Source organism: Triturus cristatus, chromosome 3_2, assembly GCF_964204655.1.
Source record: "Triturus cristatus chromosome 3_2, aTriCri1.1, whole genome shotgun sequence".
In the NCBI taxonomy this organism is placed as follows: domain Eukaryota; kingdom Metazoa; phylum Chordata; class Amphibia; order Caudata; family Salamandridae; genus Triturus; species Triturus cristatus.
In genome coordinates, this window is record NC_140584.1 from 1,167,594,079 (window position 1) to 1,167,608,403 (window position 14,325).

General features: G+C 45.4%; 1 long non-coding RNA gene across 2 annotated transcripts in view; it reads left to right on the plus strand.

Moving 5' to 3' along the window:
• The window catches only part of LOC146859362 (uncharacterized), a 46,282-nt gene that overhangs the window by 9,188 nt on the left and 22,769 nt on the right, over positions 1–14,325 (plus strand). The window contains exon 1 of one of the 2 annotated variants that reach the window (XR_014980093.1): positions 4,727–4,831. The exons of the other annotated variant lie outside the window; for it this stretch is intronic. This is a non-coding gene — a long non-coding RNA (uncharacterized LOC146859362). Of the gene's footprint in view, positions 1–4,726; positions 4,832–14,325 lie in introns of those variants that run through there. 2 annotated transcript variants of the gene reach the window in all.

Below are 14,325 nucleotides of genomic sequence, written 5' to 3' on the forward strand. Positions count from 1 at the left end.
ACTCCACGAGTCCGCATTTGTCAGAGCCACGGAGGAACTCCGATGGCAAATTGACAGAGGTGGCAGGACGGTCCTGATCCTGTTGGACCTATCTGCCGCGTTCGACACAGTGAATCACTCTATTCCTACGCGACGGTTGAAGGCAGTCAGGATTCAGGACTCCGCTCTTGCCCTTCTCACCTCCTTCCTGACAGGGAGAGAACATAGGGTCTGCTGGGATAACTTCAAGTCAGATAAATTCTACCTTCCTTGCGGAGTCCCTCAGGGATCGGCGCTTTCGCCCACACTGTTTAACATATATGTGACTCCTTTGGCGAAAGCACCATGGCTTCTCGCTTGTGTCATACGCTGATGACACACAAATTATAATTTTCAATATCCTCCACAGAAAATGTGCCCTCGGCCAGGTTTCACAACTGTCTTGCTCACATTATACAATGGATTCACCTTAACTATCTAAAATTGTATACTCCGAAGACGGAGGTTATGGAATTTGGCTCTGGTCCTCCCATTTGGAACTCGGACTTGGGGCCGGCAGGAGCAGAAGCAGGAGATCTTACCGTTTCCCCCGATGGAGCTGAGAACAACGGTTGTGATAGCACTCGTTCTGTCTCGGATGAATTATTGCAATGCTCTCTATCCTGGTGTGGATAAGAAACAATTGAAAAAACTTCAATCCCTACAGAACGTGGCTGTCCGTACCCTACTGAACCTTCCTAAATATAGTCATATATCTGGGTCCATCAGAAAACTTCACGGGCTTCCAGTCAAAGAGCGAATTGAATTCAAGGCGCTATGTCTGGTTCATAAAACCTTACATGGTGGAGGACCCACAGAATAACTTAAATTGTTCCAATGGTTCACTCCGGCACGCTCCGTGGGGTCAGCAAAGCAAGCATTGGTTAAGATCCCAAGAGTCAAGAAGACAAAATGGGGTGGCAGAATCCTCTCCCATCTATCTCCCAAACTATGGAACAAGTTGCCATTTAATATCAGATCTTTACCGGTCCATACACATTTCCGTGCCTTTTTGAAAACTTAGCTTTTTCCCACCCAGTACCAACCTGCTTTTTCTTGAGCTTTCTCATTTCTCAGATCTCTGCTATCTTAGCGCGAAGACACCTCGGCAACCGAGCGCTTTATAAATCTTTACTTACTTACTTACTAGAACCCTGCAGCAACCCCAATCCTTGTCAGGGTGAAGCCACAAGCAAACCCCGATTTTCTATGTCAGGACCGGAGGCGAGTATTATGCCTTACTTTCTTCACTAACAGCATGTTCAAAGATTAAAGTAAAAAACACTGCAAACCGTACTACAATTCCCTTTATTATGCAGTCCCAACGGGACCACGATTACTCACCCTCACTTACCTCTGAGGAGGAATGCACCCCCCCTACCCTCCCAGCGACGCCTTCCTGCAGAGGTGGACAGGTTCCTGACCCAAGCCATTTCACAGGCGCTTGTTCCTCTGTGGGAGAGTGTTGCCAAACTGTCGGTCCAGGTCTACATAGGTACAGGGATCCTGGGGGAAGGGGGTCTAGGCCTAGTGGGGTGACCTCGATCCCAACACGTCAGGCCGGCAAGCATGACACGGGGCACCAGGATGACATCGGCCGTTTGACCAAGGTCTTCCATAAGAGTGTTCCCAAGCTGAAGGAAGCACCCTATGGAGGAAGAACTACCCGGGGCAATGGGCGCCGAGGTCGCACCTGACTTTGACCCCGAGGAGGGGTTCCCCGACTTGGGGGAGGGTGACATGGAGGACAAAGACGTATGATCTGAAGAGACCCAGGACTCAGGCAGATTCTGGTGCCCTCATTTGGCCAACTCCGATCCATACGAGGAGGACTCTGCCCCAACTGATATGTTTGACCCCCAGGGCGTTTATCGAACGTGCTCCGCGGAGTAGGTCCCTGAGAGAAAGGTTGCAGAATTTGTGGCGAGTAAGATCCGCCAGCCTCTGAGCAAAGAGGTGAGGGCCTGCCTCCGAGCGGAGTTCCCCAGACCATCCCTAGGGGATAAGGTCACAGTGACCCCTGATATTAACACCAAGCTATTTCTCTAGGACGCCTACCTCACAGTCCCCATTTTTTCCCCTCATTACCAGTTCGAATGGAGGGGGCAGATCTTCGAGTTATGGACTCTCCCATTCGGTCTGTCATCAGCACCTTGGTGATTTACAAAGCTCCTCAAACCTGTGGTGGAACATCTCTGGACACTGGGTATCAAGTTAATCATCTGCCTGGACAACATCCTGCTGATGGACCAATCACAAGACTTCCTGGTGGCTCACCACATGGAAGCATGGAAAGGTCGGGCGATCTTCGGATCCCGGCCGGACCTGGTGATAGAATCGGACGCCAGTTGTCTTGGTTAGGGAGCCAGATGCGGCTCGACCTCCATGGGAGGCAGATGGACAGAGGAGGAACTGACCCTACACTTCAATTGTCTCGAACTACTGGCGGGATCGTTTGCTATTCGATCCTTTATGAGGAACATAGTATTGTGTTGTGTACTCCTGAGGATGGACAGCAGTCCTATATATCAACCGGCTGGGCGTTACAAGCTCACGGGCTCAGGAGGAACACGCAACTTCCCTGCTAAGTCAGCTGGAGACCAGATCCGGGGGCAGGGGCGGTAGATGCCTTCCTCCAGGGCTGGTCGGTAGATCAAGGCTACTCCTTCCCTCCCTTTCTCTTCATCCAGCGAGTGATACTGATCGCTCCGATATGGCGATCACAAGCATGGTTCCCTTCCCTTCTAGAGCTAGTGTGGGCTGTCCTGATACGTCTAACACCATTCGCCGAGATCCTGACGGATCTCCTGGGACATCCACACCCTCTATTTCTCCAGGGCCATCTTCATCTCACGGTTTGGAAGATTTCAGACTGTCACATGGAGCTGAATCCCTCATCCAACCATTGTGGGCTCCAGGGACTACCAAGAGGTACAGATCGGCTTGGAGGAGATGGATTCGTTGGTGTGTGGAGAAACACATCTGGATCACATGGGCACCAGCGTTACTGATATCGTAAACTTCTTGGAAGACTTTTCCAGGAGGGACTGGCATATTGTACCATCAACTCCTTCAGGTCGGCTATCTCAGCGGGTCATACACGGTGAATAATTTTCCACTAGGGGATCGCCCTTGGGTAAGCAAACTCCTCAAAGGTATCATGATTTCCCACCCCCTCGAGCCCCGCTATGCGGTCCTTTTGGGATGTCAACTTGGTCCTATGTTTGTGATCATCCTGGCAAGACAACCAATCCTTTCCAGAAGGAAATATCAGTGAAACTGGCAATGTTACTCTCTCTCATCCCTTACAAGAGAGCTTCAGATGTACGTTTTTTAGATCTGTCAGCTAGGATTTTTACCCCGGATGGGGTTACAGTCAACATTTCAAGGATAACAAAGACAAGCACCAGGTCAGTATCCTATCCAGCTTTCCCTGAGGCCCCCAAGCTATGTGTGGTCAGGTACCTGAAGGCATATGAGGACATGGCGATGAAGGTTCGACCTCCGGGGGAATTGCAACTGTTGATTGCCATCAAAAAAATCTTTCAGGGCTGTGTCCTTTACGACCATCACCAGGTTGACATGATTAGTCATGATAGAGGCCGGCATCGATACCAATGAGTTTGGAGCTTATTCGACTGGGGGGGCTATGGCTTCCATAGCTGTCCATGTAGGTGGTAGACTTGAAGATATCATGAATGGGGCAGAATAGTCTTCTGATTCCACTTTCAAAAGGTTCTATTTTAATCTAATCTACGACGTAGCTGCACTGGTAGTAAGTGAGCTTTAAATATGCATAATCCTTGCCTCCGGCCCTGATATAGAATGAAAAATGTCCTAGTCAACATGAAGGAAAGTTTCAATTCTATTAAGGAAGCGGAGGAGAGGATTATCCCCATTCCTGGCACACTATCTCTATGCTGCCCACCCTGGGGGAATTACGGATTTATCTGTACATTGATTCTTGGAGTTGGAGAACTGGATTCCGTGACTAACAGGGAAGTACTTTTGGTTCTAGTCAATAACAGTCTGTTATTATGTATTGCTGTTCTTAAAAACTGTTTTCTCATCCTGACAGACATGCATGTCTTGTAAGAGGTTCCCCGATGGTAATAGCGCATCTAAAGTGACAGACTAACTTAATGGTTGTTATGCCGTTTGTTCACCTCATAGTAGTTTGATGAATTTATGACCTGATATGACATAAATGATGGATGGTACATTTATGTCGGAAAGTATTCATGTTTTTCCATATCCTCTTAGGTTCGGATTCAAAGACGGAATGATGTCCAGTGTGCCTAACTTCCATTCAGTGAAGAAGAGGAAGGACTATGGCAAGGAACTGTATTATATAGACTCACAGACTTTTACTTGATTGGGCTATTGGTGGTGATGCTTATGCCCTGTGGTTCATGGGAGTTGTAGTTATGTTTGCAGTGTTTTTTACTTTTATCTTTGAATGTGCTGTTAATAAAAATTGAAGAAAGTAATGCATAATCCTCGCCTCCAGGTTGACAAGGACATTTTTCATCACCTTTTCTCAAACCTCTACTAGCTTGGCACAAGCAGTCAGGAGTAACTTAGAGGCACTGTGGAAAGTATTTATGCAGCATTTCACACAGTTCTGTAAGGAATACTAGTAGGTTCCGCAGGAGCGCCAGGAATCCGGAGAGAATACCACAGCCTTCCCCGGCGACCCCCCGACCCTATCAAACTCTAGAGAAACGGAGGGTACACCCGGGGAAAACAGGGAAACAAAACAAGGGAAGGCGGGAAAACTTCAGGAAGACCAAGGACTTCACGTCTGGTGCAGGTGAGGCTGAATATTACTGCAGAGAAAGAAATGTTAATGCAGTATTGCAAGCATGAGACTTCTCCAATGTCTTAATTCCAACCCCTTGTCTCACATACCATTCTACTGCTAAGCCGGTAAGAACACTACTGTATCCTGCTGTCTATTCCAGATGACCAGTACATGCATAGAACAACCTTAAAGAGGATCCTGCACAAAAGAAAGACCTGTATTCAGGCTGACGTTGCTTTCATTACTATAACTCATGTACGTGTAAGATTCCCCACTTACCCCCACTATGATATGATGAAACAGGAAACGTGCAAGGATTACCTCAGCTGCCAGTGGATGGATTACACCTAATGTAGAGGTAAGGCATATAGGTCAGTGAACCACAAGTAATCTTCACACAGTTCTTTGACCTTTCACACATAAATCGGGACTGTCATTAAAGTAGAAACAAAAGGCAGCGCAAAAGCGCCGTTACCGTGATTCAGAAGCTGCAATCCGTTATCACCGAGTGGTTCACACAAGTCTTCCCACGTATTCTCATTAAATAAGTACTTAAAGTAGGAACCCCCACAAGAGTAGACGGGGCTGAGGAAGGACTAACAAAGGAGGGATCAAAACTATCACGAAGCGAAACAAAAAGGGGAATGGATGCGAGGCGAAGAATTAAATGCCTCTTTGTTTGTCACAACAGGGCGTGGACACGAAGCTCTGTTTTGGAAGGTGATGGCTTCGATGGCTCCGAGATTCCGGGTGAAACACCCGGTGGGCGGAGATTTGAACGCGGCTCCGCGTTCGGTGTACCTGATGTCAGTGTACCTGATGTCTTCTTCTTAGCAGTGGGAAGACAGCTGGAGGGAATGGCTGCTACTAAGGGGACCTAAAGTCCTACTGATGGCACCAACAATCAAAAGGCTCGAAGGAGGATACTCGCGCTCCGGCGAAGGAAACGCCGGCAACGCGCACACACTACGAAAACAGGAAGCAACAACAACCGGAAGTCAGGCAAGTGTCTGAGGACGCAAATGGGGCCCAGAACTAGAACGCTAAGCGCGTTCGGGAGCGTTTATGCTCCTTTTATACATGCCCCTAACCTCGTCAGGAAAGGACTCCGGGGCAGGCAGGACTCCGGGGCATGACAAGTACTTTAGCACTGGTTAGCAGTGGTAAAGTACACAGCGTACTAAAGAAAACAAAACTAGATCAGCAAAAATAGGAGGGGGGAAAGAAAAAAGGTTGGGCGAAGGCCACCTTAAGGCTGAAAGATCTAACAAGGGGAATTAAAAATGTTCCTAGCTATTGAGAACGGACGTTTCAATTCTAGTAAGTACACAAAGGCAAGGATTATGCTCAAACTTTTTCTCTTTAATTGGGACAGCAGTCGTTTAACAGTTCCTTTCTCTAATAAACTTGAAAAACTACACTTCCCATGAAACCTTGTAAAAAGGAAGACACCTTGTATAGTAGGTACGTTTATGCCATCTGACAACACCAGGCACAACAAGGAAACTGCCGGTCCGGAACGTTTACATTTACTCTGTGCCAGCATTCCACACAGACAACTCTACAATGCAGGCGCAAAGTCCCCCCTTATCCCCTTCCCTTACAATGAAATAAAACAGCAAAATCTAATGAAAATATACAACAGATACAAAGTATCGATAACTATAAATACAGATAAACACCTGTGAAAAAAACAGAATTAATTCACTTTAACACAAATGCTAGCCTTACTAATCCATAATTTAACACTAGCAAGGACACCTATTTGTAAATTACAAAATCGTCAAACTTTCTTGGTACACATTTTCTCCTCACAGAAGAATAACGACTTTCATCTATGGTCACCTTTTTGCATTGAACTTTCAGACACATCCTTCCCCATTTTTTCACACACAACTTGTTTTTGAGTTTCGTACAACAACCACCATGCTCTTGTTCTACACCTTTCCATTTTCCAGGTCCACAACTTTACCTCCTGTACCAACATAGGAGGCGAAAATCATGAATGGCTTTTCCGAATGTGGCGAGGAACCAAAACTCTCATCACATCCCCAACCCAAACGTCAACCCCCTTTTTGGAACCAACCTCACTCGTATGGCTCTACTTCTCTTGTACACAACTCCTCCCATTAAACACTCTTCCCACTTTACTCAGAATCCAAAGTTTTCCTTTTCATCCATTCTGTGTTCAAACACGTGCTCGCAAACCTGCCATTCAACAAGGAAAAGGAGACACACCCGTACTAATATAGGGAGTAGTTCTCATTGCCCAAAACATGTCTTGAATGAACTTTTCCCAATCCTTTCAATTGATTAACGCCAGTTGGAGCTGGTCCTCAACCACTCGGGCCACTAAACCATTGCTACGGGGATGGTACAGAGTAGTTTTTAAATGCTTAATGCCATTAATCTCGAGAAAGTCACACACTACTTTGGACACTAACTGGGTCCCATTATCTTTCACCAATACCTCTAGAAACCTTCCGTAATAAACGTTTCTTGGAAAAACTTTATAACCACTTTAGAATCAACCTTACTGCCAAACTCCACTTCGGTCCACTTGGACATGTAATCACTTAATGCTAATCCATATTTGTGTGAGTTCTTTAAAACCTCAAATGGTCCAGAAATATCAAAAGCCAACTTATGCCATGGTAAACCATTACTGACCACCACTGTTACAGGAGAAGGCACTGTAACCTGCGACTTGTCACTAAAAACGCATGCACTGCACTCCCTCACCACATGTTCTACTGACCTATCCACACCTGGCCACCAAAAATCCACTCTGACTCTGCGTTTCATGGCTCGCATGGCAATATGCCCATTATGAGTAAGTTGAAGAACCTTGGGCCTCAAACTTTCAGGAACTACCAAACGTTCCTCCCTCAACAAGATCCCATTGACAGCGGACAACTCACTAACAGACCTCCAAAAGTGAACTAATGCATCATCCATATCACGCTCACACGGACAATGACTAGTCACAGATTTAATTACCTTTTGTAAAACGTTTGAGGGGTTGCACAGAGATAGTCTCTCTCTTAATCACCTCAAACACCTCCTGACATTCACCAGTCCACTTAAACTTTGAGTTCTTTTTTAGTAACTCACGCAAACACGCAGTCTTAGCAGCACACTTTTTTACAAATCTGGCATAGTACTCGGCAAGAAAGATTGAAGCTGATGATTATCACAAGGTGCAGGTGCCTTCTGAATCACTTTAAGAATCTTCATTTTTGGCTCAATACCCATGACACATGATGTCCACAGTAATCGACTCGGTCACAACAACATTTGCACTTGTTTCGTTTCAAAGGCAAACCAGATGCCTCTAGAATCTTCAACAGTTTCTCCAGTCTCTCATCATGCTCACATCCATCTTTTCTAAAAACTAATATATTGTCCTGGAAACACAGTACCCCAGACACATCCTTGAACAAATTGTTCATCAACTTCTGAAACAGGGACAATGCTGAAGCCAACCCAAATGGCATACTTCTATAGCAAAAAGCTCCTTTGGGTGTCACGAAAGACGTCAGATGTCTAGACTCCTCACACAATTCCACTTGGTTATAGGTTACTGACATGTCTAATGTAGTAAACACAGCAGCCCATAATAGTTTGTTAATATATGGAAGTGGTTGCTGATCGACCCAGAGATTGGAGTACAAATCACGTAAATCAAAGCACAATCACAAGGATTTACACAACTTGCTCGCCAAAACAACTGGGGCCAACCATTCTGACCCCCTCGATTGGTTTGAATATACCCAATTTGCACAACTTTTCCAATTCTAACTTCAAATCACCCCCATTTTGTGAACCTTCGGTACATCGTTATCTTTCACCACAATACGATTCCAAAATCCTTTCAACTTCCCAAGCACATCAGTGAAGACATTAGTGTATTTGGACACCCATTTACATTCATCCACGTTGCACATTCACTGTTATATGATTCTAATAACCGTTGTCTCGACAACACTAATTAAGGATGTTTGGTATTGAGAATTATATCCAAATCTCCCTGCTCATTCCACCCCCACAGGTCAGACTCACTCAAATCTGGAACACGCAACCTAACAAAATCATTTTCACCAATTAATGTGAAAGGTGAACCAGAATCAGCCATCCCCCTCACTATTTCGTTGTCAATGGAAATGTCACAAATTGGAGGTTTCCTTTTCTTGACACTGTGTAGAGATGTCACTTGTACTAATTCACCATCAGAGCGCGGGGATAGCATCAAAACCACATTTAATCTTTTCCATACATTTCTTCCTCAATAGAGTACACCTCCCTCTCTGACCTGTATAAGACCTACACACTCTGGCGAAAAGGCCCTTTTTTCACATTTGAAGCATACAATGTTGGTAGCAGGACACAACTTCGCACTGCTCATATGAGCTTTGCTCCTACACCTGAAACACTCCAAATCAGCATGTTCAGTATGCTCCCCTCCTGCTTTGAGACTATCCCGACTAAAATGTGTGCAAGGTTTTTCAGAAACATTTACACTACCTTTACCTCCAATTTCACCATCTGATTCACCTCACTCTTCATACCACTACCACTCATTTCCCTCATACAATGCTGAAAATGTTATATACTCCTTGCGATGGCTAGTGCTGCCTCCAAACTGGGATCTTCTGTAGATAACAGATGTTCCTGCATTTTCTTGTTCTTTTTTTGGTCAATTGGTCACATATGATCTTATCCCTGAGGTCTTGGTAATTGCATGTTATAGCCAGAGTGCATAAGGCAGCTACAAAGTAATCAACAGGTTTTCTAGGAGCTTGACTACACTGTCAGAACTTGTGGCGCTCGAGTACTGCATTCTTTCTCGGACTAAATCTTTTGTTCAAGGTGCATACAACGGAGGTATACTCATCAACTACAGTACTAGCTCCATTCTGACAGGAACCAACACCGATTAGAGCTGTCTTGCTGCCTAAAGCTTCTAAGGCCTTTCAGTGTCTTCTAAATGTCACCTGGCAGCTGATGGCTCCCCGGTGGTGAGATGTGAACTGCTCCCAGGAACAAATAGTGGACCAGAATAAAGACCCATCTGAATCAAATAGAATATGCCAGGGGAGGCTGGGATGGTCCACTTTCAAAATTAAAGTGTTAAGTCCGGCTTGAATGTCACATCCTGCCTGACAGGTCTAGAGTTTTTCATATGGCACTTGGGATGCCCTTCAAAGAGGCCTCCCCTGCCACAGGCAAATGTTAGCTGATACTTGTACTTTGGCCCAATCACAGTGTGACTCGCTTTGACATTAAAGTGTCACAGGTCTGCTGGGTTTACAAATAGCATCTGGAGTGGACTTCCATAGAAGATGAGAAAATGCCAAAACAATTTGCATGTATCCACAGTCTGGTTGCTGAAAGCTTTGCTTTGATTTTACCAGACTACTGTCTCTGAGTTTGTTAGAGGTACAGGGGTGCTTAAAACCATAACAGACTGTCCTCCCCCCAGCCCATAGAGCCCAACTTCAGTGTGGCCAAAAACTTTGGCCATCGCGAAAATGCCCAAAGTGGGTACGGTTAGCCCTGGGAACCTTCACACCATTGGTTATGGTGTGCCCAGGAGTCATTCCCATCTACTAGGTCCTGCCAGGCAGAAATGCGTCACCTCCAAGCACCCACTTCTTAACACTTCAAGACCTGAGGAAGATCAGAAAAGGACTGAATGTTTTGTTGGCAACCTGAGAAGAGCCCTGAAGGACTGGACCTGCTCTCTCTCTTGTATCCGTGGCAAAGGAGTAGACTCCAAGGGTCATAAGGCTGACCTCTTTTTCAAGCTACCGGGTCACAAGAAGCTACAAGAGGCTTTTTCCTTCACCTGCCCCCCAGCTGACTAGGGGCAACTGGACTTTGTCAAGACCCCCTGTTGAGTCTCTGAGTGCCTTCCCTGAGGTCCTCGGGGCCTTTAAAAGTGCACTTCTGTAATGGATTGGGAATTTAATGACTAAAGTCATAAGGTAAAATCTTTCACCACGAGAAACCTGGTTAGTGTGCCCGACCCACGTCCCATCACGGTTAACATAAAATTGCGCCTAGGTTCCATTCTGCAGCGGCCATGAACTATAAAAGGCTTTTAGTGCTTCTTGGAGCTATTGCTACTTTAAACTTTATAAATCATAGCTCTGACTTTTGTCATTTACGTGTTATTTTGTGTAATACATTTTACTTGTTTCTGTATTTCTTTGTTGTACTTTTTATTATTTTGCATTTCGACTTTATTAGTATTTGGTACCATGTAAATACTTTACATATTGCCTCTTAGTAAGCCTATCTGCACTTTGCATAGCTACCAGGAGTTTGAGCACAGGTTACTTTAGTGACCTTAGTGCTTCACTCTGGTAAGGATTGTGGTTATTAATCGTATTATTTGACGTGAGTACTCACCCCCTTTGAAATGAGAAAATTATTTCTTACACTCACCAACAAGCCAAGTCCTCAGTGGTGCCAGGTCTGCCATTTACTGTACTGTGGTATGTTGATGTTGCGTAGCACTAGCAAGTTATGGCTAGAACCTAGAAATCTGGCACAAACATTTAAAATGTAGAGATCTGATAGGCAAACTACTTGAACATTTATAAAGTGAAAATGCTTTCTGTTACTGTAAAACTGTTCTCAGTCAAGAGGTAGAACCAATGCTATGTGGGTTCCATCAATAGCACCAACTTACATGTGGAATGCTTCCAAAACATAGAAGTCTGCATTGGTATTGTTCAATGTCGAATTGTCTGTGGGAAATAGTATGCAGTCATTCATATTTTGGAGCATTACAACCAAAATTTGTCTCAGAACAGTAGAATAAGTTGGTTGGACCATCCCATTGGAGTCACTAACAGTATACTGGAATGAGCCTGTTGCACAAAAATGTAGGGCTGACTCAACTGTGATAATTCAAGTTATAAGAGGTGTTTGCTGAAATGATTCCCTGCCCGCTGTGACCACAACAAACTAGCCGCTCGGGCTAGGGTGGGACTCCATACCCTAGCCATATCACGGCCAGAAGGGGCAGGGTCTAACTCACTAACGTGCTAAAAATGCTGACAACGCCCCACAGCGCGGGGCGTGCCCGGGAGTGCATCCGGGCAAAGACAGGTTGAAGACAGGCCCGTCTTTGCCAGGAAGAGGCTGGGCTGGGCCACTGCACTTGAGTCTCTGTTTGTTGCAAGATAACCATCGTCAAGAGTCCTTTTTTTTTACATCTTTTGGCTGTTGGTCCTGTTCCTAGCCATGCAGAAGGGGTATGGGAGCACACTGCCTCACCTCCCAGCACAGTTCGCCCCTTAGCATTGTGGTAAATGCAGTTTGCAGTGATTGCTTACTTGAATGTTAGCTGTAGTGATTCACCAAAGATGGTGCAGGTTAGTGCTGTAAATCTCTAGACACATGTGTTTCTGGATATTATCCTTCATCAGTAGAAATAAAAAACGAAATTCCTTCTGGTGTGGCTGAGAAGGCTGCCACAGTCTCTCAGTTCTCAGTACCTCTCTCTGGCGCACAGGTGCTTCTCCAAAAGCTTGTCAGCTCAGTGTCTTAAGGAAGCCTTTTCAAGCAGAAGGGAGATGGGAGCACACTGCCTCACTTCCCAGCACAGTTCGCCCCTTAGCATTGTGGTAAATGTTCCTAGCCATGGTCAAGTGTGAATTGGCTGCAGGGAAGGATTGTGCCTCCACTGATCTGAAATTGGCACAACAATGAACTCCTTTTTGGCTCGAGCACCAAGCGTTGTTGCCAAGGAAATAGAACTGGCAGAAAGACACTTGTTCCTTGAATTGGAGGATGGGTCTAGTTTTGTTTCATCGAGCAGGTTTCTGTTACAGTCTGGTACCAGTGGACAGCCCCTCCAAGCTTCTGCAGGTAGGTTGCCAGCCTTGCCATTCAGACGACTCTGCATAGAAAACCCTAATGGCCATGCTTGATGTGTTAGCAAAAATTAGCTGTTGAGAAGAGGAAAAATATACAAGGTCCTATACCTGGCCAACCTAAGCATTCTGGGCCCATTGCCAATTCCTCCAGTAGCTCATGCAAATCTGCTGGTATAAACCTTCCGCAGGTGAAGCTGGCATCAGTTACTAATACCGATGTGAGTGATAGGGTGCCAAATTTGTCCTGGGAAAGCATTTTGGATCAAGTTAAATCCATTGTCACATCCACGATTGCTCCCCTTGTGGATAGGTTATGTACCTTGAAAGGGAAACTGTCTTCCAAGCTGAGCCGTTTACTGTCACTTACGGACCCCATCCAACTACACAGTACCTCCTTAATAAGGGGGACAGCATTAACATCCCAAATCACAATGCTGTTGTTCAGAGGCTCCCGTCCCCAATGGAAATTGCTGCTCCAATTGAAGATATGCCCACCAAAGTACCGGCGGCAGGGCCTCTGCCTGTAATAAATTGTGACATAGCTGGTAAAGGGCAAAATAGGTGTATTGGGACGATCAGTGCAAATAGAGCAACCCGGTCAGTTGCATCCTTTGTGCACCCTATCATGTTTGAATTTGCCTCCTGAATGATGCCCATATGTGGCAGCACGGGCTGGAGTACCGTCTCTTCCATCCAATGGGGAGGAATCATATTTGGTACTTAAAAATAAAGTTTTTCATTGGCTTACACGGACTTATGGCCTTGCCATTTTGGAGTATGGTGACATTTTACTGGTTAGAAGAGTTGGGTGGGGGACGTGGCTTGGCGCCCGACGGACATGGCGGCGTCCCGGTGAGGCTTTCCGGACCGGTGGGGCGGTTTCACGCCTCGCGATCAGCTAACGCGAAGCTACCCGGAGGAAGATGTCTCTGAGGATCTTCTGACAACGATGTGACCCTGCTCACATCATTATTTTGTACCAGAACGGCTCTACATCAAGGTAAACTGTTCCGCGTTACGCCGCGATATTGCTGCCGCCATTTTGATTCGCGGATCGAAAAAATGGTTCTTTCTTCTATGAACTTCAGCTTTTAACCTAACCAGTGATTCTAACCCTCCTTCTCCTCAAATACTTCAAGTGACTTAATAACCAAGTTACTTCATCATAAGTGGCAAGTTTTGAGGGGATGTGGATGCGGCCGCCATCTTGTGGAGTATTTATCAGCCAGATAAGAAGAGCATTTACATTCCTCTGCAGATTATACCTGTATTTTATGCATTCTTTCACTGCACGAAGCCCTGACCAGGATCTCTTTTTTCATTTTTTCTTCTCATTATTTTTCATATTAGTATAGTATATGTATACTACACCAGTATGAAATAAGATGTATGCCAAAGTTTATTTTATGTTATTGTTGCTCAAGCGGCTATATTGGTCTTTAGGTTCAAAAGGCCCCAATTAATTCACGGATAATAATCTGACGCAGCACCTATCTAGGTTGCGCAGTTCTGTCCGTGTTTTTCTCTTATTTGCTACATTTCGTTCTGGATAAAATTTGCTACTCAATCTACTGCCTGCTTCTTAAAGACTTCTCAGATTTTTACCCAAGATTC